This window comes from Venturia canescens, chromosome 7 (genome assembly GCF_019457755.1).
Source record: "Venturia canescens isolate UGA chromosome 7, ASM1945775v1, whole genome shotgun sequence".
Lineage (NCBI taxonomy): Eukaryota > Metazoa > Arthropoda > Insecta > Hymenoptera > Ichneumonidae > Venturia > Venturia canescens.
The window spans coordinates 9,724,400-9,745,107 of record NC_057427.1 but is presented as its reverse complement, the minus strand read 5'-3'; the positions used below and the strand labels follow the sequence as shown (position 1 = coordinate 9,745,107).

At 42.8% G+C, this 20,708-nt stretch overlaps 1 protein-coding gene across 3 annotated transcripts in view; it reads right to left on the bottom strand.

Annotated features, from left to right (window-relative positions):
* The window catches only part of LOC122414211 (Guanine nucleotide exchange factor in mesoderm), a 59,367-nt gene that overhangs the window by 21,198 nt on the left and 17,461 nt on the right, over positions 1–20,708 (bottom strand). Inside the window, exon 1 of one of the 3 annotated variants that reach the window (XM_043425252.1) lies at positions 10,200–10,301. The exons of the other annotated variants lie outside the window; for them this stretch is intronic. The gene's annotated coding sequence lies outside the window, so the exon portion shown is untranslated. Of the gene's footprint in view, positions 1–10,199; positions 10,302–20,708 lie in introns of those variants that run through there. 3 annotated transcript variants of the gene reach the window in all.

Sequence of the window (20,708 nt, the reverse complement as noted above, 5' to 3'; positions counted from 1 at the left end):
TAAACCAAAAGCAATTTATTGGACGGCGTTGTTGCGCTCGAGAATGCACACACGACGAACCTCCGACTCTGCACTTTCTCATGGCTCTTCTCCGGGGCTTTTATTTTCACGTACCTCAATATCGGGAAATACGCAGCAGGATACTTTTCGATAAAGTTTCCTATCGAGAGTAATTTTCTGTAATGTTATGTTTTGTATCCGACAAAATGTGAACGTACTTTTTGTTGTTTGGAACTATATAGTTTTGCTTGTTTTGGAGATTTTGGATTTAACTCTCGATCAAAGTCACAGAAATGTTCTGTCGAATCGTGGTTATTTTTGTAGAGAAATTTCATTTTTTGATAAATTTTTGGGCTTTCTGTTGGTTTTTGACAGTTTGGATATCTCGGATCTTGGTTTAAATATTTTTCTCTCCTTTTGCAACGATTTGAGTATTTATTTGTTGATGCTTGGGCGCGGAATGAGCTTCAACAAAACCAATGCTTGAAAATGGATATTTCTGCGTCGCTTTTCGAAATGGAAAAATTGATGAAAAACTGAAATTTGAAAAGTGATTCGTCGTCTCTGCACGGTCGCGAATTCGCTCGCGATCTTGTTCGACACCTCGACAGATGAGAAAAGGAATCGGAAACGATTGGGAGTTCGGTGCTTGGACACTAAAGTGTTGTAATGTTCCGAGGAATGCAGAAAAAATGTTTTCCGGACTGCATCGAGTGCGAGCCGTTTGCTCGTCCCATAAATCGCTTCAAAGACGTTCCAACAAAATTCCCAGAAATTTTCAAAGACCGTCGAAGGAGGACGACACGTTTGGTCGTGTGCTCGATGCGATTCTCAGTGCTCAACTGTATCGTTGAGATAAAAAATGTGGAGGCGAGAAAAAACGTCGAAAATACCGTTGAGCGAGCATCGCATGGGAATAAACACACACCCCGTAGGTAAAACGTTGCGCTGTTCTCGAAGCAGTTTGGACTGATTCGACGATTTCTTATCGACTATTCTAGTTACTTCGATCGCTTAAATTTACCGTTTCTGGACTGAGAAGATGCTGCACGCTATTAGTACGTACAGGGTGTCCCAGTCAAAAGTAAAAAACAACGAACCAAAGTTTTTCAAATTCCTGAAGCGTCGAAAATCAGAGAATCTTTGAATGCTGGCTACGATTTTTCCCCAAAACCTCGAATCGAGCTTGAGAAAAATTCCAAAAAATATATATCCTCAATAAAATGAAAAAATGATGAATTTATGAACATTTCTCAACTCGCTTCGTCACGGTCTTTCTTCGCTTTATTCATTTCTCTTATGACTTCGATTTTCTACTTTTTAATTCCGGCAGGAATTCCCAGAAGTGTGATAATCCGAGAGGAATGAAACTGAAGTTTGCAACGTCGAAGTCCAACGAAATGATCTGAACAATGGTTCGTGAAATAAAAAATTGGTGAATTACAAATGTTATTTTCCTTCATATTTCGTCGGACTCGAACGTCGCAAACTTCAGCATCGTCCGATACGAGGCAATCGAGTAATGCTTGTCGCTAAATTTAAGCACCCCAGTGATGTTCCGCCCATCACAATTAGCACGATCGACACTCAGCTGCGAAAAAAATAGAAGCGTATAAACACAGGGATATTCTGACGCGCTGATTGGAGTATCGGTAGATCAACGACCTCCCACGACGTACAGGGGCGCACGCACGCACGAAACGCACCTATGTCCAGCAAGTTCCTTGTTCAATGTTAGCGCACGAGCTTAACCGGAAGTTTTCACCGCCTGTGGTAAAAGTACTTGGTTAAACGAGTGCAAGTGCACGTGCGGGTCGTTTCGGTTGGAATTGTCGAGCATGATTCGGGGAGCGATAACGTTGGACGATGTTTCACATATTTTCGGACGATTGCAGAGGTCAAATTTTCCCGCATAAAACCGTCCGAATTTGAGGGGCTGCAACACTGCGGAAAAGGAGGTTTTCAAATAACCTGCGCAATCGATGCGTAATCGCCGAGTCGGAATGTAAAAAAGAAAAAGTCAGAACGTGAATTTCCTGTGCCTCGCTCGGAGGAAGGTAAAAGCTTTTCCCCGAGCAGTTGGAGTTACGCTCGCCGCTCCCCAACAGGCTTCAATAACTCTGTTTTTCACGACTGCGATCTATTTTCGTTTACGGATAGATGGAGATGTGTATAAAAATCGGAAAGAAGTGATGCACGCGGATGCGCGGAGAGCTTCCCTACCGGGACTCTCGGTAAGATAATACACTCGCTCGTATACTGACACGCGCAAGTTCGAGCTTTTATTGCGATCTGAGCAGTTTATAAAAGCGCTTACTAGGGGAGAACGTCTCCGCCTAGTTTCGTTTGTAAACCAATCTGCCAAAACAATAAATTTACTCTTTTTTTTATCAATCATTTGTAATTCCAAGTCCTCTCGTGCAATAGATTTATAATGGTTAAAAGATGGAAACCATGCAAGATTTTAATGCTCGAAGAGAGCAAAAATTTTTTATTTCTAATACTCTTAAATTTTATCTTAATTCAACATCGAGGCAGCAACCCTTTTTGTCAATATGAGCTTTCTAAAAAAATTACTCTGTTATCTCCGAGGTAATTGAATCTTTGAATAAAAAATTTAAGATCATTCATTCGATAATTATTGTCTCAATTATTTGTGAAGTTTTTAAATTCGGAAAATTCGTACGTCAACTTTCGTGGAGGAAAATGAACACGAGTGTGCCGATGGGGGGAGGGGGAGGAGTCGAATCAACCTGTCAGGAGCACCGAACAGACTACGCAAGAAAACTGATAAAGAGAGAGAGAGACAAAGAGCCAGAGAAAAAAGTGAAAGAGCACGAGGGAGGGAGGCAGAGTGGGTGCTTCGCAGATTGGACCATTGAACCGTAATTCGCTAGGAGCGTTCGACGCGGCAGCTATTTGTACTATTAGCTACGGATATAGGAACAGGTTCGAAGGTTCGTTCGAGCCGCGCGCGTTTATTATACGTGCGCGCATCGGAGGGTAATCCCAACTGGTTTATCGCCGATAAATGGATGTACACGTGTTTCGAGGATCGTACTGTGTACTGTGTACTTTGTATACACGTATATATCGATGGATTTATAAGCCTGAAAAGCCAATACTTCTTCTTTGGCAGCTGTATAGACGAGCAAGTCCGTTATTATCGCTTTTACGGACTTGGCCTGCGCGCTCGCGTGTACGACGAGAGGAATACAGCGAGTGCGCACAGAGTCCACAAATCGCGATAGCCTTTGGACAATTCGAGTTAATGAAACCCTTGGATTATTTATTGTTTTCAACGTACTCGAAAGTTTGACGATGGAACTCTGATCGAAAGTCCCTTTGGACACGGGGAGAGAAAAAATAGTAAGAATTACCACGCTACCGCAGTATGGGGCTTCCATGTCGCCCATTTTGGAGGTTTTTACCAGAAACGTTGTAACTTCGGCGTCAATTCCGAATAAAAACTCTTAAACTGCGTATTTTACTGTGACAAAGGTTCGAACTGTGCTATTTTTTCCTACGTAGTTCACCGAGGAAACATCTTCAAATATATGTTGACTCGGTGATGAACTGTAAAGTTGAATTATTAATGCCGTTTTGCTACGGTCAGTACTGTTTTCACAATCGAAATTTACAGTTGAACATTGTGAAGCTTGAGGAGCTCGAACACAAGGATCGGTGATCCGCCAAAGTGTTTAGAAATTTACTTCGGTACATAGAACAATTCAATTTTTCACACACATCAATTTCATCTAGTTCTCGCTTCGCGCAAAAAATGACTATATGAATGTTCGTAAAAACTGATAAATATTACGATTGTAATATTTGTCGTGGATCATTGATTTTTCGAGTTTTTTAATCGGGCTTTAATATTATCTTGGCAAAAGTCAAGCTCCATAAATGTCGAAGGTTGCTGAGGGTTTTTGGAAAACTCAACGTACGTCGTCGGAGATGACGTGACCTTCGTACTGTTTCCAATACTCTAATCTTTTGGCGCCTCGCGAACAATTTTTTTCTGCGTTCATTCGTCTCACTCGGGGAAAGAATCTCTGACGCGGGTACTCGAGAAGTGAATCACGAATGCACGACACGGGAAACAAGAGCGACGAGAGAGAGCACGTGCTTTTCGTCTGAAATGTCGAAGAACGCGAAGGAGACGAATCGATAAATGCAGTAAACATGGAATAACGCGTGCACCGGAGTACCCACGGCGCCAATAAATGTACACGAGGAAAATCCTGGCGCGAGAGGCTCGAGCTCGTCTCTCATCGTCTCGACGAGGAGTCGCGACTCCCGCGAGTTTTGCACCAGAGCTCATTCACTCCCAGCGTCTCGAATGTCCGACGTTAAAAATTCTTTTTTCCTCTCCACCGCTTCGTCTTTCTTTCTCTTTCTCTCGAGAAACGGCGCCTGCTCTGTACACGACGCGTCCCTTTCGTAAGCTTTACGCAGCACGCACAGCCACATCGTTTGAAATTTCACTCGAGAATGTTTTTTTCCAATGCGCTCGTGCTACGGATAGAATTATGTATGGGCTTTCCCGTCGTTGCGTTTCCTCCATTTTCCTAAATAACTTCAATATTTTACAATAAAATACACGGAGAGAATTGAACGCTGATATTTTGCGGGAAATTCGCTGCAAAATTAACCGGATTTATTTGACTGCGGGGACAATAAGTTAACGAAGAATATTTATTACAGCAACGGACTGTTAAATTTTCAATATTTTTCAGAATTTTTAGTTTTGTAATGGTTAATATTGCAGATAGTTAAATTTACAAAATGTTCAGTGAATTTTACGGCGCATCACGGTAAAACGTCTGCCGAATTTCGCCATCCTAGCATAAACATTCGTAGGGAATAAATGTTTAGAGTGCAGCGCCGTAAAATTCACCGTGACGTCAAAATTCACTAAATGCTTCGGTAAAAGTTTCTACTGTGAACGATGAATATTATTTTTTTAATATGAAAATTCAATTTCTTTCGCTTAATAACATAACGAATTGCAGCTCGTCACTGCACTATCGTTATGGACGGTAATTTTTCGAATTTCATTTTCTCCGCGTATTTGCAGACAATTCATGAAAATTGATCAAATGAACGCTCGTACGTGACACTCGAAATTTCTCATTTCGAGAGCTCATTGAATTCGTGCAGTCTCCGGGAAACAGTTTTCCAAAACCAACTCAACAAACATTTGGCAAAGATTGGTGAGCCTTTTTCCATTCGTGAAACACGAGTTCGCTCGAGCTTTCCTCTCGTTTCTCGTCCCTCCGAATGGCAAACGGTAAAAGTAAAAATGGTCGAAGACTCGAGAAAAAGGCAGGTAAGTTTGCACTTTAGAGATGCACTTTCATCCATTTATACATGGAGGATAATACACATGTAGAGTCAACGTGACCGTTGCATCTGCACGACGATCGCGTCTCCGTCGCGACGATGACTCTCGTCGATAAGGCTATTCGCTATCTGCCTGCTGTGGATTCGTTAAATTCTAAGGCTCAGAGGGGCGCAGCGAGCCCCGATAAATCGTGCTTTCAAGTCTGGCATATACTCCATTGTGTTTCTCGGAATAGTACGGACGCGAATTTTCGAGATTGCGAGTGTAGCCACGGCGCGGAGATCCTGATGCGGTTCAGGACTCGAGAGTGACTAAATAATTCGACAGTTATAGACGACGAGGGGAAAGGGCAAGGAGAGTGAGAGGGAGCGAGGTTCGCGACCCTGCTGGATACAATCGCTTTCTCAATCTCGAGTCCCAGTGCACAGGGCAACGGGCATAAGTCGACGGCTCCGCAAATGAAATAAATTATAGGTGTATCGTCCTCGCGAGGGATAAGAACGAGGCGCTCCAACGATCGTACGCAGTGATTGAAAAGAATTCGAACGGAGTAACCGGGACAGTCGCGGAGCTTTCGTTAAATCTCCGATTAAATGATCGTCGCGACTCGCGATATATTTCAAAAGATTGTTGATTATCCCTCAGGCGTAAAAATGTAGACGTCAAACGGAGCGACATAATTAATGGACGAATCGAGCCACAAATTAATTAAGCACGTCCCTCCCCCGGAACGTAATTAAATGCTAATTCATTTGACTTAATTTATGAGGTTAGAGAGAAAAACGGTAGACCGCGTGACGTTGAAATTAACGAGAAATAATACCAAGACACTCGCCCGTCGAGGTGCCCGCGCGCACGTACCGAGCGCTACGTCGCGATATCGTGAAAATAACAGACATTTGCATATAAACACGCTCGAGTGCATAATAAACGCGTCGTGGCCAATGGAAAATGCTACTTTCGACCGAATATTCTTTCATTTATAATATCTCTATCAATTTCTTACTGCTTGCATATACGTATTCGCGGAGGTAGCGCGAGCTCGATTAGCAGAGCTCGATTTCTGATAGACTCGGACTGCTTCCTCATTCCCTCGATCTTTCCAACTCCTCGTCGCTTATCTTTTCTTTCTCATTTATCCGCGGTAACATGCCGCGGATTTTTGCGTCCCCCGCGCGCGGACCGGAGCGCCGAACTCCTCGATCGTTTTCTCCGATCGATCGCGATCGATCTATCGCGGTTACAAGGGGTCAACGTGTCCCGGAACAGAGCCAGCGAATCGTGACGCTGTACTTGGACATTCTAAGCTCTCTTGTAAACGATACCCAATGTATATTTCCATTTGCATATTTGTGTATGTGACTTGGAACGTGAGCGTATGCGGGGTAGTTAAAAAACGACACACCTTTTGTTGCTCTTTTCAACGGGGCACTTTCACTCGGATGCCAAAAAGAGAAGAAGCGATGAAAGAAGAAACGACAAGAACAAGGAACGAAATGTAATTACCGAAGCTCGTCAACCCGAAAAGGAAATTCCGGGGCTTATTCGCGCTCGTGCGGCTGCGCAGCAAAGCCGCTCAAAATTTGTGTCGAACTTTCTTTTCGATCAGACACACGCTATACATAAGAACGAGACTGACTAAATTAGCAAAAGAATTTGACTCTTACGCCCTCTTGACGACGAAGAAACTTGAGTTCCGCTTTTTTTATCGTTACACACGTTAATAGGCTTTCCGTACATCGCCGTTAACTCTCGTGTCATAATCGAATGAGCGTGCTTCTTGTCCACGGCCCTTACTTCGCGCGATAACAACGTTTTTTCTTCTCCTAAGAATGCGTACGTGCTTGAGTGTGAACGAGTGTTGGATGGACCTGGAAAGAACGGAGAATCAAGAAGGAGAGAGAGAGAGAGAGAGAAGCTAACGACACGAATAACCAATTGGCGCATAATTAGAGCGTCGAGGACGGTAGCGGTTTACCGAGATCACAGCGACTGTGAACTGCGAATGTCTGTGGAGCAGCTGCTGCATTTGTGAGAGAAGCTACGAGTGCTGGTCTTTTGTGACTTTAATGACGAAACAGGGGGGAGAGACGAAAGAGAGAACGAAGGACGAAAAAGTGACGAGAATTTCGAGGCATTCTGAGGGCGAGGATCGAGTTCCTTGTCTCGCGAATCTTCAGAAAAGTCGTTGATAATAACGAGGGCGGGGTCTGATAAGAAAAAATGTCAGAGGGAAATCCTGGTGCAGGGCATTAACTCGAGTTCAAGGGGACCAACATTCTATTGGTTTCTTCGCGCGACTTTGACCTTCGAAACGTCAAACAATGTCGCTGCTTCGTGCTTATTGTTTCGTTCGATCGGCTTCGGAATTGTACGGGAAGTTTCCACGGGGATAATACGACGGGAGCAGAGCACGAGAATGAAAAGTGTCGCGGACCTGATTCAATTGTACGGGCCATCTATCGTGGGAAAGAATCTCGATAATGACGGGTGCGATCTTAACCGAGAAACGAAAGCGCGCGCTGCACTCAAAGACGAAAGGATTTTCTTAAGAAAGCCTTGGAATTTACACAGAGTTCAAATACGGCTAGTCGACTCAGACCCGTATCAAATTTTAGAGGGTTCGTCTTATTGGTTATTGAGACAAACCTGTTTAAATGTAAAGAAAAATGCACAGAGGGACTGTGCATAAAACATCGTTTATCTTTCCATTTAACGAATGAACGCTTCTTACGAAGCTTATGAAAAAGTACACAGTAAAAATGAAGTATATGATGAAGGTCTGGGAAAAAATTCGAGACGATTGTCTTACTAGTAATAAAAATATGTTACGTTAAGGATATTTGGTGCAGGCTCACAATGTGCCATGCTAAACCATGCTAAAAACATAAAACAAAATCAAAATTATAAGAATTTATATGTAGGAATACATTTCGGGCATAAGAAATCTGCTTTAATGCGTCATTACTCGATAACTAAGCAGAAGAAAATTTTGAAAAAAAATTGTCTTTTCGCACTTGATGTTGAATAACATTATCACCAAATTTGATAAATTTCTAATTATTTAGACTTTTGTACCATACGTCGTTGAAGATTGAACGAAATTGGTAATGAGCACTCGTATAACCTCACATTTGCTTATTTCGACATTTTGTTTCTTCTTGGCTCGGCTCATTCGTGTCACAGCCTTCTGTCTCTTTATTAACACTTTTTTCTTGATCCATCTCCCTTTGCGTTTTCCCATTGAGCTCTCTCATGCGATTTTTGGCATAAAAAACTGTAGTATTTTCGCCGCAGGGACGAATGAAATTTGGGGGGTTGAGTCAGTGGTGGATCCCCCCGATTACAGAACGGCTGGTAGTTTCATTCGCCAAAAGATAAGTTGAAAAGATGTATTTACAATTTCGAATGAACAAAATTCTGACGTTAATTTCGTGATTATTCAATTGAGGGAGTAAAAGTCGATCGAATTTAGACACCCATAAAAAAATACGATCCTTCGGGCATGATCTACGTTAATTGGTGAAAAGGCGGGAAAGCAGAGTCTCGGGATTTCGATTCCGCAATTACGGACGCGTAAATCGTTCGGCTGTAATATACGGAATAAAAAACTAGGAGCGCGCACAGTTTGTGCCCGTTTTATTGCGGCTAATTTATGGTCGCTTTGTTTAACTCCGAATACGGATTGATCGTAGGTGACATTAGGTAAGCCTCGATGGCCATAATACGATTATAAACGTACTCGCTCCGTGGCACGGTACACGCGCGCGTACATGAGATTTGCCACGAGAGAAACCCGCCGCTCACAAAGACATTCCATTCCATCTTACGCGTTGTCCTGCGAGAGTTGGCAGTTCACGCGTGTGCTTTGTTGCCGGCTGCACCCGAAAGAGTGACAGCAGCGCGTACAGGATGTCCGAGAAATCGGGCTCGCCGGGCTCTCGAGAATCATGGGATTACGAGGCTGCTTGAATTTTTGCCAATTTTTCACAAAAATCAACGCACACTTTTTCGGGCATTTCTTCACGGAACTGAACCCACGTGACGATCGCTCAGTTTTAAACGAGCTGAATTATATTACGTCGGCGCGAGAAATCCTGAGCCGTCACTTTCAGGGCACTTTATAGGCAGACGAATGTATAACGCAAACGCTGATGTGAGTGCGGCCGAGCGGTGCAGGAGGCTGCTCGCTTCGAAGGCCTCGGTCATGCTTCGAGCTTTTTTTTTTTATCTCCCCAGCATAAACGTTGAAATGCGGACGGAATAACGCGATCAATGCTGTAAATCAGATCTTGGAAACTTACGACTTTTCGTCGTTCATTCCTTTCGGATAATGAAAAACGAAACAGGAGAGCGCCGACATCAAAGAATTTAACGGATCGTTTTTGTTACACGATATTCTACGAGCTGAAAAGTAAGTAGAAAAAAATAACGACGACGCGAGTGCAGAAAAGAAACTCAGGAAACTGCATCGATCGAGTTTTCGCTGGATTAACAAATCGAAAACGAAGCAAAGTTCATCGATTGAGGCCTCGTACAGTTATTGCGTGATGGGCGGAAAAATCGAAAATTTTTTTATTAAATATTCTCAAGTACAATGTTTGAAAAATATTCTCACCAAATTTCATAAATATTTATACCACTTATTCATTATCACGATAGCTGGACGAAGGACTTCGCATTTTGTTGGGGAAAAAAAAAAAAATTGTAACAAAACAACCGAAAATCTAGCACCTCAAAAAATCAATTTTTTATTAAAACCGTCGCCGTTTTTTTTAAATCAAAATTTTCACAAATCCTTCGTCCAGGCCCAAACAATTATTATAATAAATAAGTGATAGAAATTTCGTACCGATCGGATTAATAGTTTTGTAGTCATGTCCACCGGAACTGATGCTTAAAAGAAGGTGCGACTGTAATGCAGCTGGAGTTGCGCCATTTTGAGAAATTTTTTTATGAGAAAAATTGTACAAGTACACGAACGTGTGTCCTGACGAGTGTCGTTCACAGTTTTTCAATAAACATTTATTTTCTTGTCGAAAAAAAATCAAGAACTCACGTTTTTTCGGCCGCTGCAAGTGCATAAGGCCTTAAACCTGAATCTGTTGGTTATTTCGAAAGATTTGTTACGACAAAAACATCGATAAACCAAAGTTTGTTTAGCCAAGCCAACGAATTCCAATGAAATCGATCTCGATTATTCTTTGATGGAGGAAGAGCTTTTTCGAATGGACAAATCTCATCAAATTTGCCTCTGTCGATCGACCGAGAACTTCTGTTGATCAAATTTCTTTTTAATCCTCCGATAAAATCTATTTCTGAATGCATTTTCTCGAAGGAAGGCCAAAGCCTGTGATCGGCTGCGATAACTCTAATGTATTTGGAATTCAGTGTCGTTCGTACCATCCGGAAAAGCTAATAAATCACGCACACAGTGTGCACCTGAGCCCCGGTCCATGAAGCGTTGCCGTCAGCTAAATATATCTGTACTACGTGTATGCATGAGATGAGGAAACTGACTGAGATCGACCGGATACGTGAATGAGAGGGAGAGTATCGCCGTTTAGATTGGAGGTTCGAAAGAGTCCACGTGGCTTGAGAAAGAGCTCCAAAAATAACAGAGCGACGCTGCCCCATTCGATAGCATTTGAATTCGCAACGATGGAGGCAAAGAATCGTGAGCCGCGATCCGAGATTGAACGGGAGCGGATTTGCTCGAAGATTTATTCAAAACAGGCCGCTACGATAGACCGGAATGTAACGATAAAAATATAAAAGGGTCCGGAAAAGCGTGGCTTCCTAACGTGACCCAATTAAAAGATAATCGACTAATGGCCCCCGAAGTTGTTGAGCACGAGGGCATCGCGGCTTGAAAAGCATCGACAGAGCGCTCATTTTAAAGAAAGAATAAGAAACACGCGCGGTACCGGGCTAGAAATAAGCTCGACGAAACTACGCAACACACGCCGGTTTTCACCTTCTCTCGTGCTGCCAATCTTATCGCCATAAATAAAATCCAATGATGTTGGTACTTAGATAAACCGTGTGCTATACATAGGCCCATGAATCACGCGTTCGACGATAAAAGTGAAAATTCCATTCGCGTTGCGAGCTGTTGCTGCCTGCACAATGGAAGCTTTGACTTTTCTCGGGCTGTCTTTCGCCTTTTATTCGTTAAATACACACGTACGTGCTCTTCGTGTGAATAACACACATTTGCGAGGAGCGTAAAGGGCACGCTATTATTCGCGCTGTGCGCATTTATCTCAATCCCAGTGGCGGATCGGTCAGGGGATTAAAAAATAATATTCGCCACAGGACGAAAGGGGCGAGAAGTTACGAGTGCATTAACTCAGCATCGAATATTAACGGCCTCGCGTGCACGTTTATGAGTGAATTTAGTTATAAATGTATTCGTCATGTGCGAACGACGCGGAGAATTCACTCCCGAAGGCGTCCAATCGCCGCGTGCGGATGCTCCCCGAAGAATTCTTGAAACGCTTAACGGTTTTCCTTTCGATTGTTTTCCCAAGAAACTGGAAAAAACGGCGATGACATAAGGACGGGAAAGCAGGAGCCTCGGATACGCACTCGATAATGGGATTACGCGAGGCCAATTATCGAAAGGCGTGAATAAAGGGGCCCCGATGATTAGTAGCATCGTTAAAAATCGGTTAATTTCAACACCGCATAACAAGATCGAAGTGCTCGTGTCGCAATGGGCCAAGAATTTCCAATCGCATATATGCGAGGTTAAAACTAAAAGTAGCAATGATAAACGACTCTGATCCGATAGACAAGCATCTACGATAAATAACTTTCACCGAAAGCCAGAAATAGCTGGTGCCGCGACGCGAAGAACGAGAAAGGGCCGCGGGATTTGAGAGATCGAGGAAAGGATGCAGTGCCACGTTCACACAGATTTCCTTACGCGTGTGCGTTAACGCGGCGCGCATTGAAATATACTGCATTCGAGGACCACGACGCGGGATCTTTGAGTCTCCCGTTAGTCCAGAAAAAGTGGATCAGTCGGCCAGGGGCCACTGGCAAGTGTATCCGCGCGCGGCGGGCGCGCGAAAAAAATCGGTAGCGTTGAAGCGCGCACGAGAGCAAATGCCCGGCGCCGTTGATCATTCGAAAAGTAGGTGATTGAGTCTGCGTTCCAAGGTAAAAGAGAAGGCGATCTCGGCGCGAGAGTTTAACGCGCGAAGAGCGCCGGGCTCCACGTACTTTTCCTCCGACTATTTCGTACGCACAATTCCGCAATTTCGATACCGAGGGGTGGAAAATAGTTTGCGAAATTCCAGGAAGAAAAGACCTTGGCAGGACGAGCCTGCGACTCGATTTCACGCTTTGTGCACTGCCATCTGCTTTCGGAGACCAAAAAGACGTTGGTACGAAGTGAGGACTCAGGATGTTGGAATGTTCAAAAAATTTTCATTAAAGAATTATGAAAAAAGGTGAAAAAATTTCACTCTCAGATGGATTCTCGGTAAGCATGGAAACGAAGCTCCGGAAGAGTGCTCGAAAAAGTATTTTCGAGATACTATAAGACTCTGACGAGTCTCGGAAGCTTGCACGAGCGAGACATCGGAGACTCTCACGCAGAGGTTTTCAGAGATCAATTTCTTCTGCTTTATGACATTTCAAATATCATCCAGCGCCTCCAGAATTCCCACGTATCGAGCACCACACTTCCGACGCATTTTCGTCGCGTCATTACTCAAAGTCCGATACGACGAATCGAATCACTTTCGTGGATGACTTTCCATTCGTAAAGTCTTTCGCTCGTGACATTCGAACGGCCGACGTTGTAAGTGACAATCTTGTTGACTTCCTTCGGCGAAGTTGCGTGCTTTCGGAAAGCATAAAAACAATTCGTGCACGCGAAGGAACCCTCCCCGTGCAATCTCAATTTAAAAATGACGAAGGAACAACAGAATGTCAAGAGTTTGCCAATAAATTGTAAAATTTTTTGGCAAAATCTGTTCCACGTGAACTTTCTATCAGAAAAGTAACTGCACAATTATGAAATTCCAATGGATAGAAACAAAAACGCAAAACCCCAAAAATAAGTTTTAATAATTACTTTATGTTGATCGAATTAAAGCCTAAATTATTAATAAAATTAATAAACACTTGCATTGCGAATATTTTTATCGCAAGAGGCTAATAAAATGCTTTAAGAACATCATAAAAGGTCAAATTTTTTATATACTTCAACTTGACTAGTTGATGATTGAGTCGGTACCGGTGACACTTTAAATACGCATAACCGGGAGGGAACATTTTTATTGTGCGAAAGAAAGTTTATATCGGTGCAACGAGACCGAGAAAATAATGGTCAATTAGTTGAATAAAGCGAAGCTACTAGACGAATGAAAGCACGTGAGACAGTCTGAAAAAAAAATTTAATGAAATTCCCGCGATTCCCAAATTTGCCAGTAGTTCAATCAACTGTTATACCAGCAGTCCACCGCAATGACTGACGTCCGCTTTCGACACGTCGAAGCTAAAGTTTTTTCATGTTTACTTTCTCAAAAGCCCCGTAAGGTAATGTTTTTTTTTTAAGAAACGAAATCTGTGATAAATTTTCTTCACGATATAAACTTTTGCGACCGTGTTACAAACTCAAAATTATAAATAAAGTAATTCAAAATTTTGGTGCGTAAGAGGCCCCGGAAGTGTGCTTATCGTTATCAGGGGACCTTAAACTATCATTTACCGCAACCAAAAGTGGGCCTTCGCCGTACTTTATCGAACGGCCGAACTACTTTAAACACAAAGCATTTGCTGTGGTCGCACACGCGCAAGATAACTGAAAAACGTTTCGTTCCTGAATCTCCGTCGATCTACAAAGTTCAAGGGGTTCACAAGCACTCAGCAACCTCGAAATGTCTTTTGTTTTTGAGTTCGCGTTCCAACGTTCTTGGTCCCATGGACAAATGAAATTTTGGTCGAATGAAAAAAAGGTCGAGTTATAAAATAACGTGACAACATCTCGCACCAAGTTTCATCGAAATTGAAAGGTCCGTTCGGAATTATAAAAGCCTGCGATAAGTCGGAGGCACTCTCGCGGAGAGCAGTGGATGTAAAACGACGGAAACGCGGGCGCGCACCAAAGCAGCCTCGACCCGAGAAGAGAGCGATCCAAATAGCGTCGTGAATATATAGAAAAGCTCGTACGCCATATCGTTTAATGTATATATTCACGCGCACGCATGAAAAGCACCTTCGTATCGCGACTCCTTCCGGCGAAAATCTTGCCCCATTGCATAACCCCACTGAAATCGAATTCGAAGCAGCATTATTTCAACGATCAGCACGCAGTGGCTTCGTTTCACAATCCACGTAATTAAACATCCAGCGAAAAAACAATCTGAGAAATAAAGAATGAGGAATTTTGTAAAATTATGAGACGCACGGATATTAGGCAAATATAAAAATATCAAATATATTCGTTGAAGGCGCTCCGAGGTATTTCGTAAACTCGAGAAACACGGAATACGAAAATGTTTAAATTCGGAGCCGCAATTGTCGCGCGGTTACGAATCGATGAGCGGATTTCATTGGCACCAACAGCAGCGTGAGAATCGAAAAGATAGCGAAAGAGAATTTTCAGAAGCTAAGACACAGCGCTGTGTTGCGCACCTGTTGACTCACCTTCGTTCGATGCGCGCGATTACGAGTGATTCGATGAACGAGAATTCCCAGAGGATGAATGGTCACAACACCGTTGGGACAAAATCATAATTTTTCTCTCAGATTGTCGCTGTGCGGGCGAGAAAAAAGCACGGTGTAAACGATGCTTTTGCAAGTTCCACGAGGAGAACGTGCCTCGGCGCAGTCACCAAAAACTATGGGGAGTCGAGGCGAGAGACAATAGAAATAAAATCGAGATCGAGAAGATAAGCATCGCGTAATGTGTGACCGGAGGAAAATCGTCTGGGAAAGTGTCCGCGGTGAACCGGTTCGCATAAAAATAGGCGTGAAAAATGAAAAACTGTGAGGAAAGATTGAGCGAGGAGGGAGGCAAAAAATGGAGTAAAATAAAGAGCAAAAGGTGGAGCGATAATTCAGTCGTTTTATCCGCAGCTGCGAAAGTACCGAAGATTTGTATCCCGGTGAGTTTAATAGCTGAGAGAAGAAAACAGAAACGATTATTGATGAATGAAAAAAAATCAAATGAGAATTGTCGTCGTTCGTGTACATCGATACATGAACGCGCGCGCCTGTGTCTGTACATAAGTGCATAAATGTATGAGCGAGTCGCTTCGCGTGACCGAGACTGCGGCATGGACCGACGAGCACTGCTCTCTCGCGAGTTCTCCGTCGTTTCGAACCCCGAGAGATGCATCGCGCACACTTCAGAGCTTTCGAGTGAAAGACAGAGAAAGTCATTGGACCTCCTGCTCGGTTATAGTTACGTAGGAGCGTCACGTCTCTCGTAGTACGAGAATATACGCTTTGGATTCTCTCCCTCGCTCTCTCTCTCTCTCTCTCTCTCTTTTCTCCAAGCTGCTCTTCTTGTTTCTCCCATTCTCGGGTGGAGCTCACCGGACCTACGGGGTGCGGCCTTCTCCGATGCCGAGAACACTTTAACGAACAAACCGACTGAAGAAGATAGTCGACTCGGTGTGTTCGAAATATCAAAAAGTGTGCTCCGGCTTCGGCCTTAACAGCTAAACCAAACATGTCGAAAACATTTGTCGAAATCATTTGAAAAAGTCAAAATGGAACGCGAAATATTTCGAAGTTACGATCGTTTTTTGTAAAATTACTGTTTCGTCATTTTTATCATTTCGATGATACTTTGGCGGGAAATTTTTTTAAAATTGTTGCGCTCGCGCATTTCTGTGCGTGTGTGTAACTTTTCATGTCGATTTCAGATATTTTTGGGCGCGGAACGCGTCGATCGGGCTCTGCGGTTTTTTCTCCGACGTGCCCATTTTTTAAATCGTTTTTTAAGGATCGTTTGTCGTGAAAAATCGAAAAATTTGAGACTCGTACCGAGGAGGGCGCCTCGTCCTCCTCCTCGACTCTTCGGGGAGTTGCATTGAGAGTGATTTTATTAATATCGTCACGTCATGTGTTGAGAAATTGTTAAATTTCAAGTTTTAATGATTCTTTAAATGGAAGAGAAAGAATATGAAGCTGAAGCTTGCAAAGTTGCGACAAAATTATGTAAAAGAAGCCTCCAATAATTCCAGTAATTATCCAATTTCGTTCCCTGCCGAATTCACAATTCGTAGTTTTTCAACCCGCACCGCGCGATACTTCGTGGAATAAAAAATTGGTAAATAAAATTGTTTTTTTTTGTTTTTTTCTTCGTTTCGTCGCAAACTTCAGCGTAGTAGAAAAGAATACGAAATAATTTTGTCTTCCTGAGATATTTCACTATTTTCGCATTCGTGTCAATGGACAAAGCTTTTTCCGAGCGCCGCGACACATTGACTCACTGCCCGGAGTGACTGAATTGCGAAATGGAGCTGAACGCCCGTGATACATTGCATTAATTCGTTCGGGGTGGATCAAGAGAATTGCGTAGTACATAAAAGGGGAGATCCGGTCTCACGACGCGGGCACGGAGATGGGGACCGGGGAGGGAGAAGAGAGGACGTCAGAAACCTCGTGTATATAAAAGTCTGGATAACCAAGAACGAGCACGTGGCTTTACGGTATTAAGAGCAGCAGCTGATCGTGGGTACAGTCATCGGGAACTCGTCCGCCTAGTCGCGCACCCTCGGCTCCGATCCCTTTTCGATTTTCTCTGCTATTTACGCTCGTTCCTCCGTACCCGCGTTATTTTATCCTCAAACACGTGTGTGCTCGATGTACAGTAAGGAGTTTGCTATTCGCGAGGTTGCTTGACTCATGCCCTCCTCGTTTCACTATTCTCTTACATTTTTTGCTATTTTTGAGTCGACTGAACGCCTCAGGATGGGTTTGTAACGAGGGTGGCTTCCACTGCTGAGGAATTGGTGCGTGGGACAATTTTTTCGTAGAATTTTTAACAGCGGACCCTTGAGAAACGTCCGGAGAGCTGCGGAGTTATAAAAGTGTTTGAAAAATTAGTTCAAATGCCGAAAAAAACGAAAGTTCCTGGGAAAAGTTTAAGATCGAAATGATTCTTGTTGCTTCTGTGAATCTTGAAATGTACAATGTTGTTTATTTTTATTCTGATTATTCTTTGAGTCTTACGGCGAGGTGCACTCCGTAATGAGACTCGTTTATCTCAGCGGTACGAGGAGACGAGCGATTAATCTTTCGCCTCACGTCTGATGATCCGGAGAAACGAACACGTCTCGCACCTACGACGATATACTCGCCGAGCACGAGCGCGCAAAGAAACGACGAAAAAGTATTACAATAGAGACCAGGCGAGAGAAACGCCCACGCGCGTCTTCGCGCAGCATCGCCCTTCTAAATGAAGACGAAAAAGCTGCTTAAGGGCAGGAGCGAGCCGACTCCTTCTCCATTCTTAAACGACCACAACCTTATTCGCGCCTGCGGAACTCTCCGAATTTTCCTTTGCGGAAGCCCTACAACGGGATAAAAAATTACTTCAAATTTAAATCAAAATGTGCCTCGAATAAGCGATAACACGATTCAAGCAGCTCCCACCATCCTCGTTTTTCAATAACGAAGAAAACGACCCATCACAAGATCGCATTTGGTGATCTTTTGAGAAAAAAAAAATTCCATAGAACGGCACAAAGTTCGGGAGAAATGTACACGGAGAGGTTGAAATTTGAAAAATTACCGTCCAGCTACGAGCTGCAATTCGTGATATTATTGAGGTAACTCCTGTACTGCATGCTAGTCAAATGAGTGCTAAATTTTCAAAACGCTTTTAGGCCAAGTTCAACGAACCGATTAAACTTATTCTTAGTAGATATTCAAGCATATTTTATTAACGTGAAAAAATATTTGAAATGATAGTCTTGCAAAACTATCAACTGACAGATGCAAATTTCCATGATGACACACTTTCACAGCTATTTTTCAAAGAATCATCCGTATTTTTTAACCGATTTTATTGCACCAAGTCTCATTTTCTTCCTCAACTGATCCTCTACGAATTCACCACGTAGATCATCCTTTAAACTCGTTCCTGAGAGAAATTATGAATGAACAAATTTTTTCACTCAATGAACAATTGGCTGCCACAGTGAAACGATCAAGTTAAAAAACAACTACATTGCGGATTGATAGAGGACCAGTTGACGAACAAAATGAGACTTGTTGCAATAAAATCGATGAAATAACGCAGACAATTCTTTGAAAAATAACAGTGAAAATGTGTCAGCGTGGAAATTTGCATTTATCAGTCGATGCTTTTGCAAAACTAGCGTAATACAAATCCACTAACAGTACATTTAATCGATACGTTAAACTTGGTCTAAAAGTCTTTTGAAGATTTACCACTCTTCCGACTAGCATGCAGTATTTCCCTAAAGGGAAAAAAATCGAATTTTCCTATAAGAAAATAATATTCATTGTTCACAGTAGAAAATGTGGCCAAAGTATTTAGTGAATTTTGACGTCACGGTGAATTTCACGGCGCTGCACTGTAAAAATTTTCGTACGAATGGTTGTGCTAGGATGCGGCTGTGTTGGGGACATGGCGAGGTATCTTGTCGCGATATCGGCCTGCTATTTCCCCGTTCTTTTTATATATGCTCAGCCCTCCGTTGAAGTGTGTAAATCACCGTTTAGGTGCGCTACGAAATTCGAAAACGAGTGATCGATGAAAATTGCGTAAAATATTGAAAATTTAACAGTGCGTTACTGGAATAAATATTTTTCCTTAACTTATTGTCCACGCAGTCAAATATATCCGGTTAATTTTACAGTGAATTTCGCGCTCAATATAACCGTTTAATTCTCTCCGTGTGAAAAAAGTTTTTCCACCGCGTTTCTACGAAGCGGTTTTGCTCACTGAAGCCCAGGCCCATGACGATCCATCGGATCCCCGATTGAATGAGGCTGAAGAAAATAATCAATTTTCGCACAAAAATTGCTGTCAGGAATCTAGAATTATTCGTTGCGAGAAGATCCGTACTATTTTTGTTCTGTTTACCGTTGTGTCAGTCTACGAATAGCGAGAATAGTCATGAGAGCGATACGTGATCGCATGGTATCCTGGAGAATCGAGAAGTCTCTGCGGTTTCGGTGAGGAAAACAGGCTGCTGCATGGTAAAGAGAAAAAAATCGCGTGACCGAGCACCGCGCGAGCACAAGTGAGCGCGTACGCGTTACAAATGGAGGCGTTTTCAACATTTCATGTTGAAAACGTGCCCGTAAGTACATTAAATACGCATGCATACAGCACACGAATAAAATCACTTTCTCAGTCCTCCGCGGAGGCTGCTGCGTTGCATTGGATTGAGAACAGCGAATTTTATCGCCGCATTTAATAATGCAATTGTGAGGCCTGGCGCGTTGTCATAATCATTATACGAATATGAGATTTTCTGGTCCCGCATCTGCTCAACACCTTCGAGCCGTTAACGCGGAAGTGGCGGTGATTTGAACCACGGCAGGCGGAGCCGGAGGGAAAGAGTATCGAATTACCGAGGCATAGAAAAATCGACGGAAAGGAGGAAAAGGACGGAACTTTTCTGCGCGAGTATCATCCCCGATGAAGGCCTCGCAATACACTTTTGCATCGCTCGAAAAAACGTGATTTTCTTGATTTTTTATCGACAAGAAAATAAATGTTTACTCAAACACTGTGAGCGGTATTCATTGCTACAAATGCTCACGTGCTTCTACAATTTTGTTAATGAAAAAGTTATCAAAACGACGCAACTCCAGCTGCATTCCAGTAGCACATTTTTTCAGCACCGGTTGCGGTGGACAAACTAAAAAACTATTAAGGTACTGTACTGCATGCTAGTCAAATGAGTGTTAAATTTTCAAAACGCTTTTAGACCAAGTTTAACGTATCGATTAAATGTATTGTCAGTGGATTTGTATTACAGCATTTTTTATTGTGATGTAAAAATATTGAAAACGCTAGTTTTGCAAAAGCATCGACTGATAAATGCAAATTTCCACGCTGACACATTTTCACTGGTATTTTTTAAAGAATTGTCTGCGTTTTTTCATCGATTTTATTGCAACAAGTCTCATTTTGTTCGTCAACTGGTCCTCTATCAATCCACCGTGTAGTTGTTTTTTTAACTCGATCGTTTCACCGTTCCAGCTGATTGTTCATTGAGTGAAAAAACTTTTTCATTCATAATTTCTCTCAGGAATGAGTTTAAAGGAAAATCTACGCGGTGAGTTCGTAGAGGATCAGTTGAGGAACAGAATGAGGCTTGGTGCAATAAAATCGGTTAAAAAATACGGATGA